The sequence below is a fragment of the Perca fluviatilis genome, chromosome 10, assembly GCF_010015445.1.
Source record: "Perca fluviatilis chromosome 10, GENO_Pfluv_1.0, whole genome shotgun sequence".
NCBI classification, from domain to species: Eukaryota; Metazoa; Chordata; class Actinopteri; order Perciformes; family Percidae; genus Perca; species Perca fluviatilis.
Window position 1 is genome coordinate 36,985,229 of NC_053121.1, and position 23,577 is coordinate 37,008,805.

The following is a 23,577-nucleotide window of genomic DNA, read 5'->3' on the forward strand; positions in this document are numbered from 1 at the left end:
TCATGTGCTTTTAACAACAGAGTACACACACTCTGATGGTGACTCTCTCTTCTTCCTCTTCCCTCTTTTCACTTTTCTCGTTGAGAAATCCAGTCCTGCGTAGTTCATTGCCCTTTGCTTCACCATCCTGCAAACATGTAATATTTGTGTCAAATACAAATATTTCAGAGATTAGGAACCGCAACAAAAAACATCTCTAGAGTATAGGATTGTTTACAGTGAATTTACAGTGAGCTTAACAGTTTCTTTTATGTACATAATTTCTCATTCATCAGTAGATTGTTTGACTTTAAACCCATTTATCATACAGTAACCGATGTCGTACCAGCTCAACAGTTAGTTTTATATTGGTTTTGTGCTAATTAATATTATGTGTCATGTCCAGATAATCTGATGAATAAAAAGTAGTGAAGTATAGGCCGAATATATATTTATCACAAAACCCACATCTAGATCTCTACCCCTAGCCAGTGCAAAACAGACAACACACCGCTACATTTTACCAGATCATTTGATTGATCCACAGTTGACCTGTCATTATCACCGATGATGGGAGGCACTCAATGCCCCTGTTAAAAAAAAGAAGATAACATCCTCCAGCGTAGTTTTTTTCCACCCTATCACTAGAGGACATAATGTGTTCAATACACCTTCAGTGTTATAATGATAACCACTTATTAATCAACACCTTCGCTTTGAGCAGTTATGGGAGAAGTGATTTGCTCAAGAGCAACTGGACAGTAGTTGGTAATAGCGTGTAACTTCTATAATTAGATGTTTCTGCTGCAATAGGATATGGTGGTGGGACATTATCTATAATAACCAGCAGTGTTGGGCAAGTTACTTCAAAAGTAATACATTATTGATTACTAGTTAGTGTCATTTGAGAGTGAATTAGTTACATTACAATATTTCTGTCTCTGAATTGTAATGCTTTACACTACTTTATGTTACTTTTGGAGTTACTTTCACCAAAATAAAAGCAGACGTATGACTTGGCAGGCAGCTTGTGAATTTCACCAACATTTTTAATCCACTATATAAATCATAATTTATTCATATTATTTTGTATTATTAATCTGAATCTGCAAAGTAACTAAAGCTATAAAATAAATAGTATAGTAAATCGTACAATAGCCTATTGACTCTGAGTTGTGGTCGACTAGAAGTAGCCTAATAAGTAGGAGAAAATGACAATTAAAATCACGTTACAATTGAATCGAAGTAGCCTACAGTAGTTACTTCTGTAGCAAGCCTCAACATGAATTCCCGACATGTTATCTGTCTGCAGCTCGGACACACTGCTGTCGCCACTGACAGGACACAGATGTCCCTAGCCTACCGTCTCTGGTTCTGGCTCTGACCACGGAACGGGTGACGGGGACACAGCTCACGTAGCGTAAAAACTCCTGAAAATAATGTCCATCTCGCAAATGTATCTGTCTCTGCAGTCATCTCAACCATTGAATACAGCAACAAGAAATAACACTCGTGGACTTTCTTTTCTGTGCCGAAATGTTTTCGCGGTGTTGGTGAATTCTTAAAAAAAAGAAAAAAACGCCACTAAATGTTGGGTTAAAATTAGGGGTGGGAATCACCACAGGCCTCACGATACAATATCATCACGATACTTACGTCACGATACAATATTATTGCGATTTTAAAGATATTGCAATATTCTGCGATATATTGCAATTTATTACCTTTTTTCCAACTTCAAATTTTTCCAAATTTCAAATTATGTCCCCAAAAGAAAACTGTCAACATCTGTTTTGTCTAAAAAGATACATGTCTCTGTTTGTTCATCTCATTTCAATTGTATTGCAGCAAAATGGGATTGTCAAGCAGACCAACACATATATATAATAAAAGATCGATACTTGGCGTCTGTGTATATCGATCAGTATATATTGCCACGGAAAATATTGGCGATACTATGCTGTATCGATTTTTTCCCCCACCCCTAGTTAAAATGTGTTGTAACTCGCGTTACTGAGATTGTAATTGGTATAATATTACCGACATTTTATTAGTAATGCGTTATATTACTGCGTTACAGCAAAAAGGAATACATTACTGTAATTGCGTTACTTTGGTAACGCGTTACTCCCATCACTGATAACCAGTAGGTTGGTGTTGCCTTACTTCACATACAATATATATTTATTTACATAAAGAATATTTAGTCTGCCGTAGTGATAGTTTTATTTGGGTAAAGTATTTGATTATTTTCACTGTCATCATATTTTGTTAATTAGAAATACAAATGTATATATAGGTATTGTTATGGTTCAGACAGTCAGACTTAAGTGAAATTAAAAAGTAAGTGTGGTGAACCTACCTTTACAATGTTCACAAACTTTCCTTCGATTTCGGTAGAAAATAAGGGCGGCGAATTACAGTCACACAGCAGGCCAACAGGACTCCAAGAACAAGGACATCTGGCTCCAGTTCTGATCCTGAATCACATACACTTCTAAATAAGAATTATTTTATTCTGGACCCTTGGGAGTAATCACTTAGAAAAATTAATTATGTTTGTCACCAGGCACAATTTTGTATGCATACATGATTTTGATAGGCCGCCTAAACTTTTTTAAAACATACTTGTCTCCACTTTAGTTCCTTCACCAAACAGGATCTCTCCACACGCGTACCACAGCACAGTAGTAAGTCCCAGTATCAGAGGAGTTCTGTATAGTTTTGGACAGACTGTGAGACACAACTTCTTTCCTCTTCTTCATCACTGTGAGTGTAAATGATGCCTGGGTAAGATTCTCCTGATCCAGATCTGAACCAGTACACACTGTGTTCACCTGGACACTGATCTGTGTTTCCTTTGGTCTTGGAGAGAAGGGAACACTGGAGAGTCACTGAGTCGCCCCGGCTGGACCAACTCAGTCTCCGGGTCTTTGTTTTGCATACAGAGCTTTCTGCTGATTATGATCTGCATGATTCAATTAAAAAGACATCAAAAAGAAATTCATGATATAAATGATTTGCTTGACATAAAAAACTTGTATCGGTAAAAACGTGGCACAAACACGGGAAAGTAAAATATGTTTTACCGTTCACGCGTCAAGAAGAAGCCATTTGAACTCTCTGTATATGTCTCTCCATAGTGACAGAAGTATGTTGCTTCGTCCACTTTGCTGATATTTGTAATGGTAAGAAAATACTGAGCATCCCTTTTGTAGCTGTGAAATGTGGAGTTGTTAAATTCTTTACTAATAGTTAATTTGCCATGAATTTCAGCAACAACACGTTGGAACGTTATATCCAAGAGGCTGCTTGTACCAGTAAAAGAATTTGCCTCCTGTCTCGAAACTGGACACTCCAAAGTTACATTTCTACCAACTTCAACCACAGTTAAAGAGATCTGGTGAGGAACCCTCTGCAGTTCGAATCAGGTCTGAAGAAAAACAGACAAACAGTAACAGTTTAAACATGAGAGAACAAACAAAGAAAAAAACAAAGACAATAAATAATGTAAATGGCTTACCGTTAAGATGATTACAGTACAGTACATGGTCTCACACTAGGTAAGAATTGCACTTACATCGGTACTAAGTAGAATCAAACGCCATCAGTCTTCTGATCATTGTGGTGCAGCAGCTTCTCTATTACACTACTGATGTCTCAACGCTCAAATGGAAGATGTAGTGAGTTGATCAAGGTTTACAAAGCAGAAATTGTAGTGATTGGCTGAAATGTAGAAAAATGACTTCTCCCTTCATTTAGCAAACCTGTGATCCATTTTAATTTGATAGGAAATCTACATGTTCTAGGTTGTTGTTTTTCAAAAGCCGGTGTTTTTTATTGTTTCTGCTAAATCGGTCTTACTGACACACTGTATGTGTGTATTTAGAGGTTGCACTCAACAGTCAAACTCTGGACCTAAAAAGTGAAGCTAATGCAAAAGTGCCTTAAACCTGCCTTAAACCTGCATTCTATTTGCAATGGCCAGCGGGGGGGACTCCACTGGTTGCAAAAGTCTGATTATATAGAAGTCGTAATTGAAATGCCCCTACTTCTCACTTGATGTACTACCTCAGTTAACATTTTAATAATGAGTTTATGGCCTCAATCACTAGTTTCAGGTCTTCTTCAATACAGCATAATGTTCAATTTGTAAATTTTGATTCCCATTTACAGTAAAATAGACGATAAAGCAGGGATATGTTTTTAGGGGCGCCGGCTCCCTTGTGATAGACAAGTCGCTACCACGGCGATATCCTCGGTGTCAGTCAGATCCACCCCTCGTCCTCCTCAGCTCCACCCTCTCCTCCACATATGGTCACTCCAAAATGGTAGTCCACTGAATGGCTGAAGTCCTATTCTCACAGTGACGTTGCTGGCTTAGCACACTTTTCTAACTGAACGTAAACCTGATGTTTTTTTTGGATGTAGCGGTGGCTAGCTAATTAGATGCATCATGTAAACAAGACACTATTGAGTTGTTGAAAGCTGCATTGTCCCCTTTCAGTGTAGGCTGGCTGTTTTGCTTCCTGTGTTTAGGGAACTTGTGAAATATTGTTAGCTACAGCGTAGGGGTAGTCTTGCAGGTTTGAAGGAGAGTTGCAAGGTGAGAAGAATGTGCCCAAAACCACAGAATATGAGATGTGAAGAGTTCGAGGTAAATCTATATGTGAGAGAAAGAGGGCTCTCGTCGATAAACCGAACATATTACTCTTATACTTAGATCACTTCACTAGCTTAAATAAAATACAGAATTGATTTTTAAAATGTTGTTCATTGCTACAAATCATTTAATGGCCTCGGGTCCTAATGACTTCTCTGACCTGCTCACTGCTTACAAAATCTAAAGGCTAAACTTCTGATGATGGTGCATTCAGTTATTATATGGGCCTACTCTCTGGGACAAACTTTCTGGTGATATAAGATGTACTCACAACTGTGTTGTCTTTAAAAGCAAGCATGAGACCTCCCTTGTTCCTCTCAGGCCTGTACTTGGCCTTGCCTTCATCTCTGCGCCTCCGTCTCTATCTCTCTCTCTTTCTCTCTCTCTCTCTCTCTCCTTTGGGTATGTGTGTTTATGTTGGTGGGCAGGGGATAACTACACTTTCTGGTGTACGTTGTCATGTCTTTATTTTGTTTGTTCACCAAATAGCCTACACAAGGCTCCACAAGATATATTGGCAGTGAACTCCCAGTACTCATGTTGCTAACCTAAAACTTTTATAGTCTTGCAAGAACTATTGAATGTTGCTGTTTTATCGTTCCTAAATGCATCCGTTTTATAAAACGTATTTCACAACGGACATTTTGACTTTTCATAGCAGGAAAAGTGAAAGTGGAAACCAGTAAGATTAAAGTGATGGCTTCGGAGTAATTAACCCATAGGGTCCTTGGTACATGACCTCGAGCCAAACACCCCAGAAGCTTTTTCACCTGGGTCTAACATTGGGAGCGTTAAGCTGTAGTAGCGGTATCAGCTGAATAGCTAGCGCAGGGCTAACGGAACCACGTTTGTATCCCCCGTAATTACCCCTGAGAGTCCTGGCGTCCGGTTGTCGGCGAACTTATTCAGGCCTCCTGTTTCCGCTTTGCCGACGCTGAAAAAAGAGCCGTATGCGGACCTCGCTCAAGGCCATAAATCGGAACGCCGGGCCGGATGTTACATCATTTTGACGTATCGGTGTCGCTACTGCCACCTTGGCTACGTCTAGTATATAACAGCTTTATGGGCCCTATCTTGCACCTTCAGCGCAATTGCCTTTGTACTAATCGAAATATTACGTATCATTCCGCGCACAGCAGACTTTTTCACCCACAGGACGACGTCCCGGTAAATTAGGGAAATGGTTTGCTGCCCGGGGCGGTGGTCAGCAAAAGAGGAGTGCGGTTCAGGGCTAAACGTTACCTGGGTGCTATTTTGCAGTTTCAGAAACACATTCGCTTCACTGACCAGGAAAAACCTGGTCTAATCAGCAGGCTTAGGTCTAAAGTCAGTAGCGTGCGCTATTCAGATGCTATTTTAGGGGCGCATGCTTGGCCATAATGTAGGTGTCACCCAACGCGAAATGGATGCAGCAGTTCCCATTTTCCAAACCAGGCTACATAATTACAAAAGGAAAATATTACTGAAAAATGCGCTCAGGTGTTTGGATAGATCAGGAGGCACTTTACAGTACAGTCCCTAAAAAGTTGCGAGCATTCTTTGTGGCTTGTTGTGATTTACACATTTCCATGAATCATGGATGTGTTGATGACATAAATGAGGAAATATTAGGAGGACTTAAGGAGACGTGGATGTTGAACTTACGGTCGGGATTGGACACCTCGGCGGAATCTGGTCCGCGGGAGGGCGTACGCGATGGCGCGTCCTGGTGGAGCGGGTGGGACGGAGATGGAGTGGGGGGAGGAGGAAGGGCCAACAGGAGCAGGTGGTGCGTTTGGAGGCCCCGCCGGCCCATGGCTGCAGCAATCCTCTCCAGACTTGAGGAGATGCCCCTGAGGCCGCAGCAACATCGCCACCCAGTCAAGACGGGCATTTATTACTTTGTCAATCCCGGACAGCTCCGCTGGCGTAGGCCGCCAGGCAATCCGCCGTCTTTAATACCGCATCCCCCCCCCCCAACCAAACAACCCCCCCCCACACCCCCAAACCCATCTCAATAAGCTCATCCCTTTGTTTCACTCAACATTTTGCCATGTGCACATTTTGTGTATCTGTCCACCACAACTCTTACCCACGCAAAAGTCTATAGCTTACAAAAATGCATAATGGAGCCTTGTAGGTTGTAGACATAATAAGTCTTCCTTTGTTAAAAAATAAACAAAAACAAAAAAAAAAAACAAAATAAAATATTTTACATATATTAAAATTTAATATATTTTTTTTAATTTTTTTATTTTTTGTTTTTTTGATTAGTATTTTTAGTTTAAAAATAAAATAAAAAATTTTTAAATTAATTAAATATTTTTAAAAAAAAATTAAGAAAAAATAAAAATTATATTTAAAATTTTTTTTTAAAATTTTCATTTTTTGTTTTTTATTAAAAAAACTAACAATTAATTTAATTAACTAATTAAAATGTAAAGTTAAAAATTTAAAATAATTTAACATCTTTTGAATTTTATTGTTATTAATTGAAGAGTTTGGGGTTTTATAAAAAAAAAAAGGTTGTTTTTTTTGAAAAAAAAAAAAAAAATATATTTATTTATTAATATTTTTTTTAAGAAAAAAATTTATTTTTTTTTAATTAAAAGTTTTGTTGCTTTTAGTGAGAATCTACAGTGTAAATAGTCAAGAAAAAAAAAAAAAAAAATTTAATTAAAAGGGGGGGTCAAAATTTTGGCTTTAAATTATATATATATATATATATATATATATATATATATATATATATATATATATATATATATATATATATATATATATATGTCAGCCGCACAACTTGCTACTCAAAATGAATAAACTCCCTCTCTTTCTTGTTCTGACAGCACTTTGTAAAGGCCCTTCTTCATGTCTGTCGTCGAGAACAAGCAAAGCCACATGCAACGGCTACACTGACAGACATAAGCTGTGGTGGGCCATTTCTCCACCTTGACCAACCATCAAGGCTGTTTACTCAGAACAGACCTGACTATGGGCTTCAACAGGATGTGTAGTGAGTGAAGAGCTACAAGAGGCTTCAGCAGGCTGAATTATAGTTTTAGTCGTGTTTGTTAATGTGCTCATTCAAAGTACAAAATAATGTCTATCTTTTGTGTGTTTGTAAAGAAGCAATTATATGCAATCTTCAATTATCACAGATGCATATTAGTTCATTTTTAATTTAGTTTTAATGTAGATTTTTTTCATTCACCATTAATTAAAACAGGCTTCCAGTCCATCACTGCATCAAGTGACTTTAGCAAGGCTGTTATTGCTTTGGCAGATAACAGGGCAAATTAACTTAAGATCACAGTTCAAACTCGTCTATTGGAAGAAGACCAGGGTGGGACAAGAGAATGATTAGCTCCTCCCATTCCCATCTCTGACAGCAACTACCAATGAAAAGTGCCGGTCATATAGTGTGACTGGGGCTGTGTGTGTGTGTGTGTGTGTGTGTGTGTGTGTGTGTGTGTGTGTGTGTGTGTGTGTGTGTGTGTGTGTGTGTGTGTGTGTGTGTGTGTGTGTGTGTGTCCAACCACAGCAATGCTGAAGTTCTATGCATCAATATTGTTTGTCAGTGGTGACTGAACGTGTGTATCTGTCCGTCCTGTGTTTTTCAGGTGCAAGCAGTGCAGTACACACTAAGAAAAAAGAGATGGTACAAAGCAGGACACAAAGTACATGAAAGTATATTCTGCTTTAGTTTAAATTACATTTTACTTTTTTTCCCGCATGCCTTTCATTTGTATGTTATGTGTACAGGGCCTAGAAACAACATTGTGTCAGGGGATAAGGATTTAACTGTATGGTAATTTTTATTGTCCATTTTTATTGTGTAATAAGAACAACTTTATTGTTAAATCATGTTTTTGCATGCGATCAACAAAATGTTGATCACGATGAAGGCCCCAAAACCACAACGCAGCGGTCTGACAAATGTTTTGTGCTAGAAACCCCCACTCTATTTTGGTAACGCTCGTGTTTGAGGTGTACTGGACTGCATTAACTTGTCAGATGTTCCTGTTCACTGTAAGAAGCTTTTCATTTTATAAAAAAAAATAAAATAATCATGCTGTCTTACCACAAAGTCATTGGGTTCAAACCAATATTATTTTATTCCTCCCAGGTTTACATGGATTCCCTACTTCAAATCAAAACATGCAGGTCAGTTGAATCAAAATTTCTGCTCCAGCCTTTTCCCTCACTTGAGTAGGAATTTAGCAGGTATAGTGGTAGGATGGTGTGACCCCCCTCTCTGTCTGCTGTGTAGTAGGCATTAGGTCTGGCTATTTTGTTTATGTTACCAGACCGTCATCCTGACATTAAATTACAATATTAGTGCCTCCCCCCCAGTTTCCCTCATGTTCATCACTCCAAGTGTTCGTAAAACCAAATCCACCAAATAATCCACCTGCTCTCCCTTGCATTGTTAATCCACATCTTTCGGCTACCTGGCCTCACGCCCATCTCCACCCTATCTCCACATTGTAACTGCACTTTATCTTGCCATATTTCATAAACCAAGTAGTTTTAGTTGCTCAACCTCAATCATAACATAACCATGTTGAAAATAAAATAAATAAAAGAAGCTTGAACGTTTGAAAATATCATCATTGAATGTAATCTTGGGTTTGCAGAATTAATCAAAATCAGAGTTAAGACAGAACAACACCCTTTAATCACAGAAATATTAGCAGGTGCTGTCTATTTCAGGGTTTCTGGAAATCAGGCTACAAGCCCAATGGAATACTAAAGATGTACAACTCAAAAATGTATTGTATTGTATCATATTGTTTCTTTGCTTTTGTTTTGGATAACTGTAGTTCACATTAAGATCAAATCATCTGTTGTGTTTACTCTGTGTCAGTTATAGAAACCCACCATGGAAACATGAAACCAACGGATGCTGTTGTTGTTGTTGTTTCATGTGTTTAGGGTTGGAAATATGGTTCATTTCATTTCCACTGGGGTGGTAAACTCCAACATAATGAGGGGCCAATCAATTGCCCTGACACTGTTCCCTCCACTTCATGTACAGATTGCAGTGAATCATTTCATAATGTGATCTAAATTACAGAAGTCTCAAGTGGAATAACCTGGAAATGATGACTGTTGTTTACTACTGCTGATACTCAGAGTGGGGCGTAAGCAGGGGTGGACCTATCTGGGTACGGGCATTTTCGGTGGGCCGCCGAGACTTTGGGCGAATCACGATATAAATAGGCCTTTTTAATTTTTGGCGGGCCGTCCATAAGAACCTCCCCGCGCCGCCCATTGGTTAATTTTCTTTATTGGCACTGGCTTGACCCAATGAAATCCAGGAACCCCTTCCCCACTCCGGGCCGCACAATTTCACGAATCCCACTATGGCCACGCCTCCCGCCCTGGAGACATGAGCTGTAATAGTTATGCTGGAAGTTTAGCATTCACGTTATAATGGACAAACGACCACCAAGTGCAAGGGAGGTGCAGAGAATTAGAGGAGAAAAAGATTAAGAATCTACAGGCAGATTCCTCAAAATTTCGGACATGTTTGGGTCTGTAGTAGCTGCTTCAACATCAGCATTACCTGAAGTAGAGAGGAGAGGTGCTGGCTATAGAAGCAGAAACAACGATGTCCCAGGGAGAGAAGCGAGGAGGGCGAGTGAGGAAAAGATGGAAGAGAGAGTAGATGGCGATGTGGTAAGGAGTAGGCAAATTAACACAGACTCTCAGGAGGGGAGGGAGGCTGTGTCTGTGTGTGTGTGTGTGTGTGTGTGTGTGTGTGTGTGTGTGTGTGTGTGTGTGTGTGTGTGTGTGTGTGTTCGTGCGTTCCGCGCGCTCGCGTCACTCACGTAACGACAACAAGCAGTTTGGCTGGTAACATTGGGGGCCGTCCACGAGGAAGCGTTTTTGTGCAAAGCGCACATGTTTTTGCATACATTTGGGCCCGACCGTCCAGACGAATCCTGCAAACGCACTGCCTGAAAACGCACTTTTTGAAACCAGGTCTCAGGGTGAAAAATCCGAAAACGGCTCTCGTTTGGCCCGTATGGATGGTAATCTAACGGATCCTTATCGATGATGTCATCGCCACACCCTCTCTTTACACCCTCTCCCACGCCGCTGACGCGCACAACTGCCCAAAGAAGTGTCTTTGGGCAGAAGCTAGCGAGCATGTCCCATCTCCATGGTCGAAACCACGCCCTCACTTCATCTAAATACTGAGTCTCTGCTCCCCTGACCCTTCCCTCTGGATTCTACACAAGATATATTGCTGACGTTATGTCAGCCAACGTTAAACTTCGCTAAAGTAGCTGACCGCTCCAGCAGCGAAATAGCGTAGCTGCTATGGCTATCTGTTTATAAAAGTGGAAGTAGACAACTTATCAACTAGCTAGCTAATCTGTCTGCTTATCAACTCCTTGAACGGATTATAGTAACTTTTACCCGGCTTATTGTAGAAAGGCTACTGCAAGAAAAATTTATAGATTATTAAAAGACATCATTCATGGATCATTGATGTTTGTTTGACTGCCGATGTTAGAGCTAGCGAGCGTTAGCGGCCTAACGTTAGCTACAGCTGCTAGCGCTACAATCATGCAAAATAAAAAGCAATCCAACAGCACATTATACAACGTAAAAAAAAACACATTTTCTTGGCCTTTTATAAAATGAGTAGTGGTGAAAGTTATTATGGTCCACGGATGTATTAAGAGAAAATGATAATCTAGCTAGTCATGTTATGATGGGACCATGGATGGGACGTGGAAGTGACTATGCCCTTCTCCGTTTTTTGTGAATTTCTGAAGCAGAAACAGCCACCTTATAGGCCTGGACTATGAAGTAGCGTATTGAGTCATTTACAAGTGATTCGTTTGGACGCTTAAACTATTCTTGAAACGAATCCAGGGAAGACGGGTAAAAAAGATCGTTTGGTAATGCGTTGTGACGGGGGCTTAAGAGTTAGTGGCTGTCAGGTAACCTAACAGCTTAAGCTTACATTGAAAAATGCTAGCGGTTGGCCTGTTGGGTAGCTGAAAAGTCTGTGGATCTATAAAATCAGTGATGATATAAGCATCAGTGTTCCTTGAATAGCTTAATTAGCTTCTCTTGCATTGGTGCTCTTTTCCAGGGCATATACTACTCTCTCAGCTTTATTGTAGCTTTTAGGAAGGGTTATAGTTATGGTTATTGTATTTAGCAGACACTTGTGTCCAAAGCTTGGCCAAAATATGAATCTTACAATAGTTAAAATGAACAGTAAACTGTTTTTTAAAGTTGCTAAGCCAATATTAAGCAAAATAGTAATAATAAAAATAATGACAATACAATATCAAATATCAATAATAAAAAATTATAAAAATACCATAAATATACAAATCATAACTCTAAGAATGAATGAATTATTTAAGTGTAAGATCAACAGATAAGTCTTGAGTCCCCTCTTGAAGGATCCAAAATGAACGCGTGAACACTAGGCAACTCATTTAATGGAACGCACGCATATTTTAAGAGGACTGTCTGCAGGGAATTTGTCTGACCAATCACTGGGTGTAATTGCCTGGCCCAAAAATGCCAGGGCCGTTTTTTGTCCCAGTCCAGCCTGCGTGAAAAGTATATTATTAGAAATATCAGATTGACTCCAGATGTCTGTTTAAAGTATTGTTATTATTTTAGAGTAATACAGTTTAACTATTTCTCCATTGTTAATGTAACATATGTGTATATATATATATATATATATATTTTATTTTATTTTTTTATTTTTTTCAGGATGCACAGATGATCGGATCTTTGAGAACAGGACTGTTGGTGGAGGCGATGTACTGCTGTCCTCGCAAGTTCACGGGAAGCTTGTTTTGGATCAGGCTCGTTTCTGGAGAATTTCCAAAATCTTAGGGAAAAACATTTACGCTTTGAGAGTGATCCTCGCATTACCGCTTCCACAAAGGAGCCCAGGACATTTATTCTGCATATTGCAAAAAGCAAGGCTAAGTGATACTGCAGTTTACTACTGTATGAGAATACATCGGCAAACTTCACATTTTTGAAAGGGAGCATGCAATGCATTCCTTAATTTAATTACAGATTGATTCTGTAAAAGTATGGTGACAGTTGTCTTTTGTTTGAAAATCAATGTTTGAAGTTTTTAAATTAAATTTCCCTGATCCATCTGATCCAGTCAGTCCAGGAGACTCAGTGACTGCAGTGTTCAGTCCTCTCTAGACTGAGAGAACATAGGAAACAAAAGTGTGTTCTGTTTCAGAGCTGAATCACATCAATGTGACCCCAGATTTTAATATACTCAAGAATCCAGAGGGACTCTCGACAAAGAAATTTATCTACAGCTTCTTAAAGAACGTCAGCTCCTCTGATGACGGGACTTATCACTGTGCTGTGGTCACATGTGGGAGATATTTTCTGGAAACGGATCAAAACTCGAAACTGAAGGTAACCGTATTGTATTTAAATGTAATAAGATAATTAGAATATGTGTGTATTCGATATAGTCAAGTACCACAACGTTAAATATGTATGAATTACTCTTAATTACACTTTCACTAATTGTTAACTTTTCATATTGTGTCAGCAGTCAACATGCAAGACTGGCAGAAGGACCATACAGTGTTATCTGTCTGTTAGGTGCTGCTTTGGCTATAAGTCTGATTGTTATAGCCTTTCTCATTTATTCAATCAAGAAGCTTGATATGTCCCCATTTCAATCAGGAGAGACTTCTTGCAAATATGAACATGTTTATTGTACAGGACAAAATATGAAAAATGAAATGTGCAAAGTCTTGGAATTAGACTCCATCGAATCCATATGTTATAAAAGGGGTAGTGAACCCAAACATATCCCCCGATGGAGTCCAGACACTGGTGGTGGTGGTGATGAAACCCCAGGAACCAATCAAGATTGCCATTCAGCTGACGATCCCCAAAGAATGTGGGTGAGCCGACCGGTGGTTGAAGGGGAGGAGGGACTGGGACCTGGATCAGGACACAAGAGAGCAGAGGAAAAAACACACATGTAACAAAGCTCAAGAAAAAATCTTGTGGTTGTTGCAACAGTAAAGCAAGTCACCTCATACATATATCCATTAAACAGTGTTTGGCAAATGTGGATTCACATTAATGCTGTGTTTTTATTTTATAATACAGCTGCTGTTGCACCTGCAAACAAATGCTGCAACAGCCAGTGGTCATCAGCAAGTCAGCAGGTAAGGTATATGAAGGAAAAGATGCAGCTGGAAAGTTGTCAGAATATTTTTTCCTCTCTGCATGTGTAAACATATGTCGTCTCATAACAGTTTTTCTTACATTTTCTCAGGCAGATGAGGACTTGGTTTATTCTGCACCAATCTTTACCAGTAGGAAAGCTAAGCAAAGGAGGGACAAGGGATGCAAACAGAGGAGGAAGAGTGTCTACTCTGATGTCAGGGCTCTGGGGTTGGAATAACACTCTAAACACTAGATTGGCTACTCATTTTTGTCTGCATATGATAAAATGATTTCACCTCTAAAGTTGGTAAATAATTCTTTATTTTGGATAATAAAAAACATGTAATAGCCTATTTTTCATATGAGATTATATTTATGTTTTGTAAAAGTAATATAAGTTAAGCTTTTTAGCAATGAACCTGTGCTGTAGGAATCCCATATCCTATAAACATTTGTTTAATTCTCATCAAAGTTTTTTAACTCTGAGAAGATTTTCTTATCTTTCCCTTTGTACATCATGAACTTTCAAGTCTGTTATCTTCCTCCATTAGCCTACATTACATTTGTGCTGTCTGTGTCAATGCTATGCAAAGGTATTGTACTAACAGGAATTGGTGGTTGTGTATTGTTGCTTTATTCTAAATAAATAAATAAATAAATATACTTTTATGAAGAGCTACCAAACTGATGAGATTAAAGACTTGTTTATTGAATGACTGCAACTTAACATAAACGACTATTAAAAGTAATAACTCAGTAGATTCAAATACTGATATATTACATTACTTTTATAGTTTTACTCATTTTAGTGTTAGTAAACGAAACATGGTGATGCAATCCAGATTCATGCCAAATTTGAAAAATTCCCCACATTAGATTGGTGACTAATAGATATAAACACAAGAGTAACTGAAGCTAGCCCTGAAGTTACCGTGAATTCAATAATATCAAACTGATATCAAATTTTTGCTGTTTATTTATTTTTTCTTTTGGTATTCTTAAGTGTTTTCAACATGCAAATTTGAACCACTTTTAGTTTATAGCATTATGGACTTGTACGTGTATGAAGTGTCTGCTACTCAAATCAATAGTCAGAAGTGCTAGTACTCCATCGGTACCCCTCCCGGTCAGAGCATCAGTATCATATCACGGTTTTGTCACAAAGTCAGAGACGACCCAGGTCAGGGTTTAACAATTTCAGACTTTTGACACGTGCTCCTCATATATACATCAATTATAGCACCATTCACGGCGCTTCACGTACAGTATGGACTCTTGCACAAAGTTATTTTTCCATAATAATGATCAAATCACCTTATCAAGTGCAAAAACTTAACTTAGTGTTCTATATCTTATTTGTACTCTGTAGCAAGCACTCAGACTCTATCTGTCGTTAGTATCAATCAATTATTAATCTTTGGTCCAGGCGAGGAAATATCTACAAAAGTTATTGAAAAGATTGCCGTAGAATTTGAGCAATTCCCATGGTGCCCAAGGATGAACTCTATGGGATAGACATCACCTGACATTTTTTTTCTTGCACCAATGACCCTTTCAATTTGCCTATTATTTTGGGTTTATGATTGAGTAATTACCTGCAAAACTATTGGCATTTCCCATCAGCCTCATTTCTACTTTTGTGTTTACAGTGGTAATTGGCAGTACTTACAATACATGTTAAGCCCAAACATTTTGCTACTTGTCAGCATGTTATAGTTGTTGAGGGACCAATAGCTGGTTAAACGAAGTGATTTGACAGCTCAGGAGCTAGACTGACTGCAGAGATAAAGGATCTTGGCCTACATGTCGAACCCCAAAGCCCGAAAGTTTCACCAAGCTCCTCACAGGCTTAACTTTACTTGGAAGCAGAATTCCTAAAGATGGAGATTCTCCATTCAGCATGTGGAGATATGCGCGACAGACTGAAGGTGGTGAGACGAGGAACTGCGCCACACCTGTAATAGCGAAAGGTTGCGCTTTCCCATTGGCTGTCGGGTCTTTGAATGCACCACCCCGCCACTGGGAGGTGGGATAAAAGCTATTCGGCACTGTGTTTTCTTAGGCGCTTTTTCCCACGGTGACTCCCAGTTCACTACAGGAAGCACTCTAGTCGGACTAGCTAGCTAGCCAGCATCACCTTAGCTGGTGAGTTGAACTGGTACAAATGTATATCCTGGTTTTGAAGGGGGATCGAGGAAAATGCTGACGGGTATTTGCCTCTATCTGCGAGCGAGGTTTAATCAGCCTGGATTCCAAGAAAGGACTGCGTTCTGTTTCTTGCTAGCCGACATGGTTACATATGTCTAAGTCCACTGCTTCTGGAGCGAAATGGATTGTTAACTCTGGCGAGAGTTTAACGACAAACAACACCATTAAGGCTTTACACAGTTCTGGGCAGATGTTAGAACTGAGTTAGCGTTTTTGGTTTGTTGTTATTAATGAGAAAGGGGTTAAGCTACCGCTTGCCATTAATGTGATCTGATTAAATCATGTACTGGTCCATATGTGATTTATTAATCTGTTCTGTGAATGTATAATCATCAATTATACGTTGGTTTATGTTGTGTTAAAGTAGCTTGTTTAAAACCGTGAAAAGCTACCTGCCAGGTAATTTCCCATTCATGGAGTGTAGTTACTGTCTGCGGTAGGATCGATATCAAGCTGTTAGCTATTTGAAGGTGGTTATGAGTGGCGTTTATATACCTCAGCAAAAAGTCTCAGTTTGTCCCTAACTACCGTTGAGCCCAGACCTGAGGGCTGGAGGGGAACTAGGATTCATTATCGATAATTAAGATAAAGTGCCTCTTTTCTTTACTCTTCTTCTCTTTCTCCTCTTACTAACACACACACACATACACCTAGGACACAAGCTAGCTTGTAGCTCCCGAGGCTAACTTGTTACTAACTTCCTGCGATGGAGCCGGCATCACCTTGTACAGAGCTAACACATGACCTAGCGCATACTAGGCTAAGCGTCGCGGCGTTGCCTAACCACCTAGATTAACTTCCAGCCCCTCCCATTACCGCATGCACCACTACCGCCCTGTTGAGGGCTAAATAGTTTGTTGCAGCTCACAGGAGTAACCAGTTTGGTTTTATCCAATATTTAGCACTAATTTTGACACCCCTCCTCTTTGGCTCACACACACACACACACACACACACACACACACACACACACACACACACACACACACACACACACACACACACACACACACACACACACACACACACACACACACACACACACCGCGTCGCTGACACCATGCTTTGTTTTGCTTTGTTTTGGTTGTGATATTGTAAAATGTATATCACGTTGGCAATTGATAATTGTGGCGTTAATAAATTTGATTATACTTAATTAGCAGTTGCTGGTGATTATTTTGTGTATTTGTTGTGATAACTGCTATTGAACCGAGCGAGATTAGATTGCTTTCCGAAATCACCCGCTTCCTTTGAATTCCTTTTTAAAGGATTTTTTACAGAAATGAGACTGTTCCACAGTTTGATTATTGGTCCCTGACTAGCAGGGTGGAGTGCCCGTTTTGATTGTTTTGTCGATTTGATAAAGTTATTATTAATATATTCCTTAACTTTATTAATATTAATCAAACATCTTTGATAATTTGCCAATGATCAATCCTGTAGCCTACGATATCAACATAGCGGTATTGTCATTATGAGCATGTTAGCATGCTTGTATGCCTAAGTAAGAATTACAGCCTCCTTAGAGCCGTTAGCATGACTGTAGACTATTGCGGTCTTGTTTTTGTCAGAGCCATACCACAAAATATCCACTCTGCCAAATTAATGTCACAAAGCCGACTCACAGCCTGTGGCAAAATGAGGAGACACCAACAACAAATTATAGGCCAATCAAAGATGCTTTTATTGTAAACCAAAAGCGGTAACACGGTACAATAAGGTACACAAAAAATAGGTAGTTAATGATTAGTTACTGTTTTGAAAGGTTAGTTGCCCTTTTTCAGAAGGGGGTAGTTACCCTTTTCAGAAGGGTAGTTACCCTTTTTCAGAAGGAGTAGTTACCCTTTTGAAGGGTAGTTACCCTTTTCCAAAGGGTAACTACCTTCATGAAAGGGTAACTACCTTTTCAAGGGTAACTACCTGTCTGAAAAGTTAACTAACCATTCGTTTACCCTTCATGAAAGGGTAACTACCTTTTCAAAGGGTAACTACCCTTCCACGAAGGGTAACTAACCATTAGTTACCCTTCACGAGAAAACTGGTAATACCCTTTTCAAAGGGGTAGCTACCCTTCTGAAAGGTAACTACCCTTTTGAAAAGAATTAAGTACCCTTTCAAAACAGTAACTAATCATTAACTACCTATTTTTTGTGTACCTTATTGTAAAGTGTTACCACCAAAACTATTAACTTTAAACAAAGAAAAGAGGAATGGCGGTGTGAGAATGTCATAATGTAGATTGACTGAATCTGTATGTGTGTGTAAATGACTAAGTGGAAACTAGAGTAAAACTATAAAGGAACAAAGCGAGAGCCGGATCATACCTGGAGGGAGCAGAGAGAAGAGTGGTTAGAAGCAGTTTAAATACCCTGAGCCCAGGTGGCTCCAATGACGACCTTTCTCTGCCTGCGGGAGAAAGCCACCTACAATGCAGGGGAGGGGCGTTGACGAGATAAAGAATTATAGCTTAAGTATAGAGTAAAATAGAAGCTGCATGCTTTCTGGCATTAGGTGTTTCTTTGTGTTCAGATTGAAGTTTGGAGGTCACTGAAAATCTGACCCATTAAGTGTACTAATGAAACCCCTCTGTAGATAGAAGCTTAAAACAAGGCATATATTCTAGCACTCTTGTTATCACAGGACTTGTTACACACAACAGAAATTCGACATTCCATGTCAAAGAGAACCTGCTTATAGTCCATGCCCTAAGCCTGGCATCATGGTGCCGAGAGTCGTAAGAAGCGGCAGAGTCCTGTTTGATTATGACTCTGTCACATAAAAGCAAGTGCCTTGCACTGGAAGATGGTAGAATATGTGGACAATTTACTTAATTTATTTAAGAAAGTACATTTGAAGCACACAAGGTAACCTAAGCTTACCTTAAAAAGGTAAAGGAGAATGCGGGTAGCTGCAGTAGAGCCAGCATATCTCCACCAGACTCCATGTAAATAATCAGGACTTTTAGCTGTATAGAGCTTAAAAGATATTCCACCAGACTCCATGTAAATAATCAGGACTTTTAGCATGTATAGAGCCAAATATATCACCAGACTCCATGTAAATAATCAGGGACTTTTAGCGGTATAGAGCCAGCATATCTCCACCAGACTCCATGTAAAATAATCAGACTTTAGTTGTATAGAGCCAGCATATTTCACCAGACTTCATGTAAATAATCAGGGACTTCTTGAAGCTGCAGTATAGAGCCAGCATATCTCCACTCAGACTCATAAATAATCAGGACTTTTAGCGTATAGAGCTAGCATATCTCCATCAGACCATACATCAGATCTTTATGTAGAGTTAGATATCTCCACTAGACTTCATGTAAATAATCAGGACTTTTAGCGTGTATAGAGCCAGCATATCTCCACCAGACTCCATGTAAATAATCAGGACTTTTAGCGTGTATAGAGCCAGCATATCTCCACATGTAAATGGGTGAATTAAGAGTTTATTTCAACCAAACCAGAGTGGTGATTGTTGGAACAGTAGAAATATGAACCAAGACGGCTTTTGATTTAAGATGATAAAAATACTGATTATTTACATATATAATGTATATGCTGGCTCTATACACACTAAAAGTCCTGATTATTTACATGGAGTCTGGTGGAGATATGCTGGCTCTATACACACTAAAAGTCCTGATTATTTACATGAAGTGTGGTGGAGTTTGGTGATGGTGATTTCGGGGCTGTTTCATGTTAAACTAAAAGGATCTTACTCTTTAACTAAAAGCTCTATCTCTGTAGGGATCCTTTCATAATGTTGTCAGACACTTAGAATAATAATCTGAGTCTGTCAGCGGCAAAAAAACTGAGCTTTTAGTGGACGCTAACAGAAGGTGCACAATAACCCATTAATTGTTCCTTTTTCTGTAGAGTTTTTCGCTTCGAATTAAGCTTTCCACATCTGAACTAAACGAACCGATGGCTCTGTGGTTAAAAACCTAATACAGATGAGACTAATCACACAGACCGTGTCTCTTCTCCTGAAAGGTTTCGACACAATGGAAGGGTTCATATTTATCTGACAGCTTCTTCTTCATCTCGCCGTGTGTCTGCGGTGAGTTTTATTTTAATCCTCCTCTCTGAAAAAGACCATTAGCAAGCTGCTCTTTGTTGGAGCTGAAGTGACGCTGAATGTGTCGGACGGAGAGAGGGAACATGAATTAAACATCCGTGAGAGACGGAGAGTTATGACCGATGTCCGGTCTAATAAGGCCGGGCATTAACCGCGCAGCGGCGCCGCGCTGACGGGCAGGGTGAGGTCTCCTCTCACGAGGGAGGGACATGATTCAAACCTTTATGAATTAAACACAACGCTGAAAGATGAACGTTTTATATCCTTTATCATGTCTCTTTGGATGCTCAATATCCCACTAATATATCCTGCCGGTATGAAGGGTTAAGACCTGTCAAAAAATTATCTACAGCTTTAAAAAAAAACCAGAAAAAAAAAACACTGCATCAAAAGTGTTTATAGGGTTAAAAAAAGGAACAATAAATAGAGAATTGTATAGATTATCATTTCTTTTCTAATTTATTATTTGTTATTTGTATTCTTTTTTTTATATATATTGTTTCAATGTACCCTCTGAGGGAACTGCACATAAGTTGTTCAGTATTTGCATTTATATCATAATTATAATATGTATTATTATTATTATTATTATTATTACATCAGATGTATTTACTCCTTGTCATTTTATATGTATGTTTGTTCTTATGCTTTGGCAACACAGATGTATTTTTGTTGTCATGCCAATAAAGGAGAGAGAGAGAGAGAGAGAGAGAGAGAGAGAGAGGGAGAGAGAGAGGGAGAGAGGGAGAGAGAGAGAGAGAGAGAGAACCTGCGCTGATTGGACGAATGCGTCTGATCTCATATCGTACTAAAATAGTTCACCGAAACGTGTTTCTGAAAACATTTGAAGAGAGAAATAGGCCGGGCAGTCGCTGAATCTGTCTTCATTTCATCTCAACAAAGGTCAGTTTTCAGTTATCGGCGCCTTTAGGCTTACGTACTGCACCTTTAATTAGGGGGTATATATATATGTATGTCTGTGTATATATGTATGTGTGTATATATATGTTCGTTTTCTGTTTAAAAGGATACTCCACCGTTTGTTGAAATAGTTCTTATCACGGTCTACCCTGGCTGTAGATAGGTGGGCCAACACATTTTTGGTCTCAGTGCAAGTAATCAGGTTGTTTTTTTGTCTTTTGTCGGCTCACTTTTACTCACAACATGCTAACCGGCAACATAGGATTCCATTCACTACGCTAAGCTAACTAGCGGCGGCGCTGCCAGTGTTGCACCGGACTAAAACGATGCATGCACAGAAAAATGTGTTGGCCCACCTATCTCCAGCTAGAGGAGACCCCACCTATCTACAGCTAGAGGAGACCCCACCTATCTACAGCTAGGGGAGACCCCACCTATCTACAGCTAGAGGAGACCCCACCTATCTACAGCTAGAGGAGACCCCACCTATCTACAGCTAGAGGGAGACCCCACCCTATCTACAGCTAAGGGAGACCCCACCTATCTACAGCTAGAGGAGACCTCACCTATCTACAGCTAGGGGAGCCCCCACCCTATCTACAGCTAGAGGAGACCCCACCTATCTACAGCTAGGGGAGACCTCACCTATCTACAGCTAGGGGAGACCCCACCTATCTACAGCTAGAGGAGACCCCCACCTATCTACAGCTAGAGGAGACCCCACCTATCTACAGCTAGAGGAGACCCCACCTATCTACAGCTAGGGGAGACCTCACCTATCTACAGCTAGGGGAGACCTCACCTATCTACAGCTAGGGGAGACCCCACCTATCTACAGCTAGAGGAGACCCCACCTATCTACAGCTAGAGGAGACCTCACCTATCTACAGCTAGGGGAGACCCTCCTATCTACAGCTAGAGGAGACCCCCACCTATCTACAGCTAGAGGAGACCCCACCTATCTACAGCTAGGGGAGACCCCACCTATCTACAGCTAGAGGAGACCCCACCTATCTACAGCTAGGGGAGACCCCACCTATCTACAACTAGAGGAGACCTCACCTATCTACAGCTAGGGGAGACCCCACCTATCTACAGCTAGAGGAGACCTCGCCTATCTACAGCTAGAGGAGACCCCCTGTTCCACGCTAGCCTATGGCTAGCCTCCACCGGGAAGCTAACGTTAGTTTAGCCAACAGCTAATTCGGCTAACTGCTAGCTGACAGCTAGATTCAGTCTAAAATAACGTTAAGTCAAACTTAATGGGAGAAGCAGCTACAGCTACATTAAGACTTTACAGTAATAACAATAAAGACAAATATTGACTTATTGTATTTTAAATGAGCACAAGTAAAGTAGAACTGACGTAACAGCTGTTATATATGTTAACGTTTATTTTCAAGTTTTATTTTGAGGGTCTTTTTAAAGTTATTACATGCTGTCTCGGCTAGCGGTTAGCCCAGTTAGCTGTTAGCTAAACTAACGTTAGCTTGGTTGTCGACCGGAAGCGTGGAACAGATAGGGCAGTGTCGTAAATCCTCGTACAACAGCAGAACGGATTGTGTACCGACAGTATCCCTTTAAAGCGCCCATATTATGCTCATTTTCAGGTTCATAACTGTATTTTAAGGTTGTACCAGAATAGGTTTACATGGTTTAATTTTCAAAAAACACCATATTGTTGTTGTACTGCACAGCTCTCTCTCACTGCTGCAGATCCTCTTTTCACCTGGTTTCTGTTTTAGCTACAGAGTGAGACCTCTTTTCATCTTCTTCTTCTGTACTATCTTTGATTGCACTCGCACATGCTCAGTAGCTCAGATGTAGAGCATGTCAGCTAGCTAACTCTAGAGACAGTAAAAGAAAGCCTGTTTCTCCAACTTCGGTCAGTTACAAGGCAGGATCAGCTGGGAGACTTCTAAATGAGGGCGCACATGGAAGTAGTTCTTTTGTAGATTATGGTGAACTTGTGTGTGCTGTAGCGGTGCTTTGCTATTGAGAACAACGTAGCATGCTAGCGTTAGCGCTACGAGCTAACGGTTGTGGTTAGCCAGCTCATTTTTTAGCCGATTTTGAACAGCTCACCAGGAGACTGAAGGCAGGACACATTCAGAAACCATATCTCACTCAAAACAGCATAGATGGATTTATTTCAAAGTTTGTATGTGTGTGGAAGCACCAGAGACACAAAATAACACCCCAAATCACCAGAAAAAGTGATTATTTTTTTTCATAATATGGGCACTTTAAGAGAAGCAACAATGTTTCTAGTTTTGGTTCTTCAAAAAGCCGACAGTGGTGGCATTTTAAAAAAGAGCTTACGACATTTCTGAAAAACCCGGTTGACTACACAGGATTAAAATGTAAAAGAGACGCGAAGTGTGAACACAGCCCAACGTGATTTGGCTGCCCAACGTGATTTGGCTGCCCAACGTGATTTGGCTGCCCAACGTGATTTGGCTGTCTGCCTCCGCCCAACACTTGTCTGTCTCTCTGTGATGTCCGGGTGGCGGCCGTATCTCAGATTAAAGCCACGT

At 39.9% G+C, this 23,577-nt stretch overlaps 1 pseudogene; it reads right to left on the minus strand.

Moving 5' to 3' along the window:
• Nucleotides 1–23,577, minus strand: part of LOC120566565 — a 27,697-nt pseudogene continuing 4,120 nt past the window's right edge.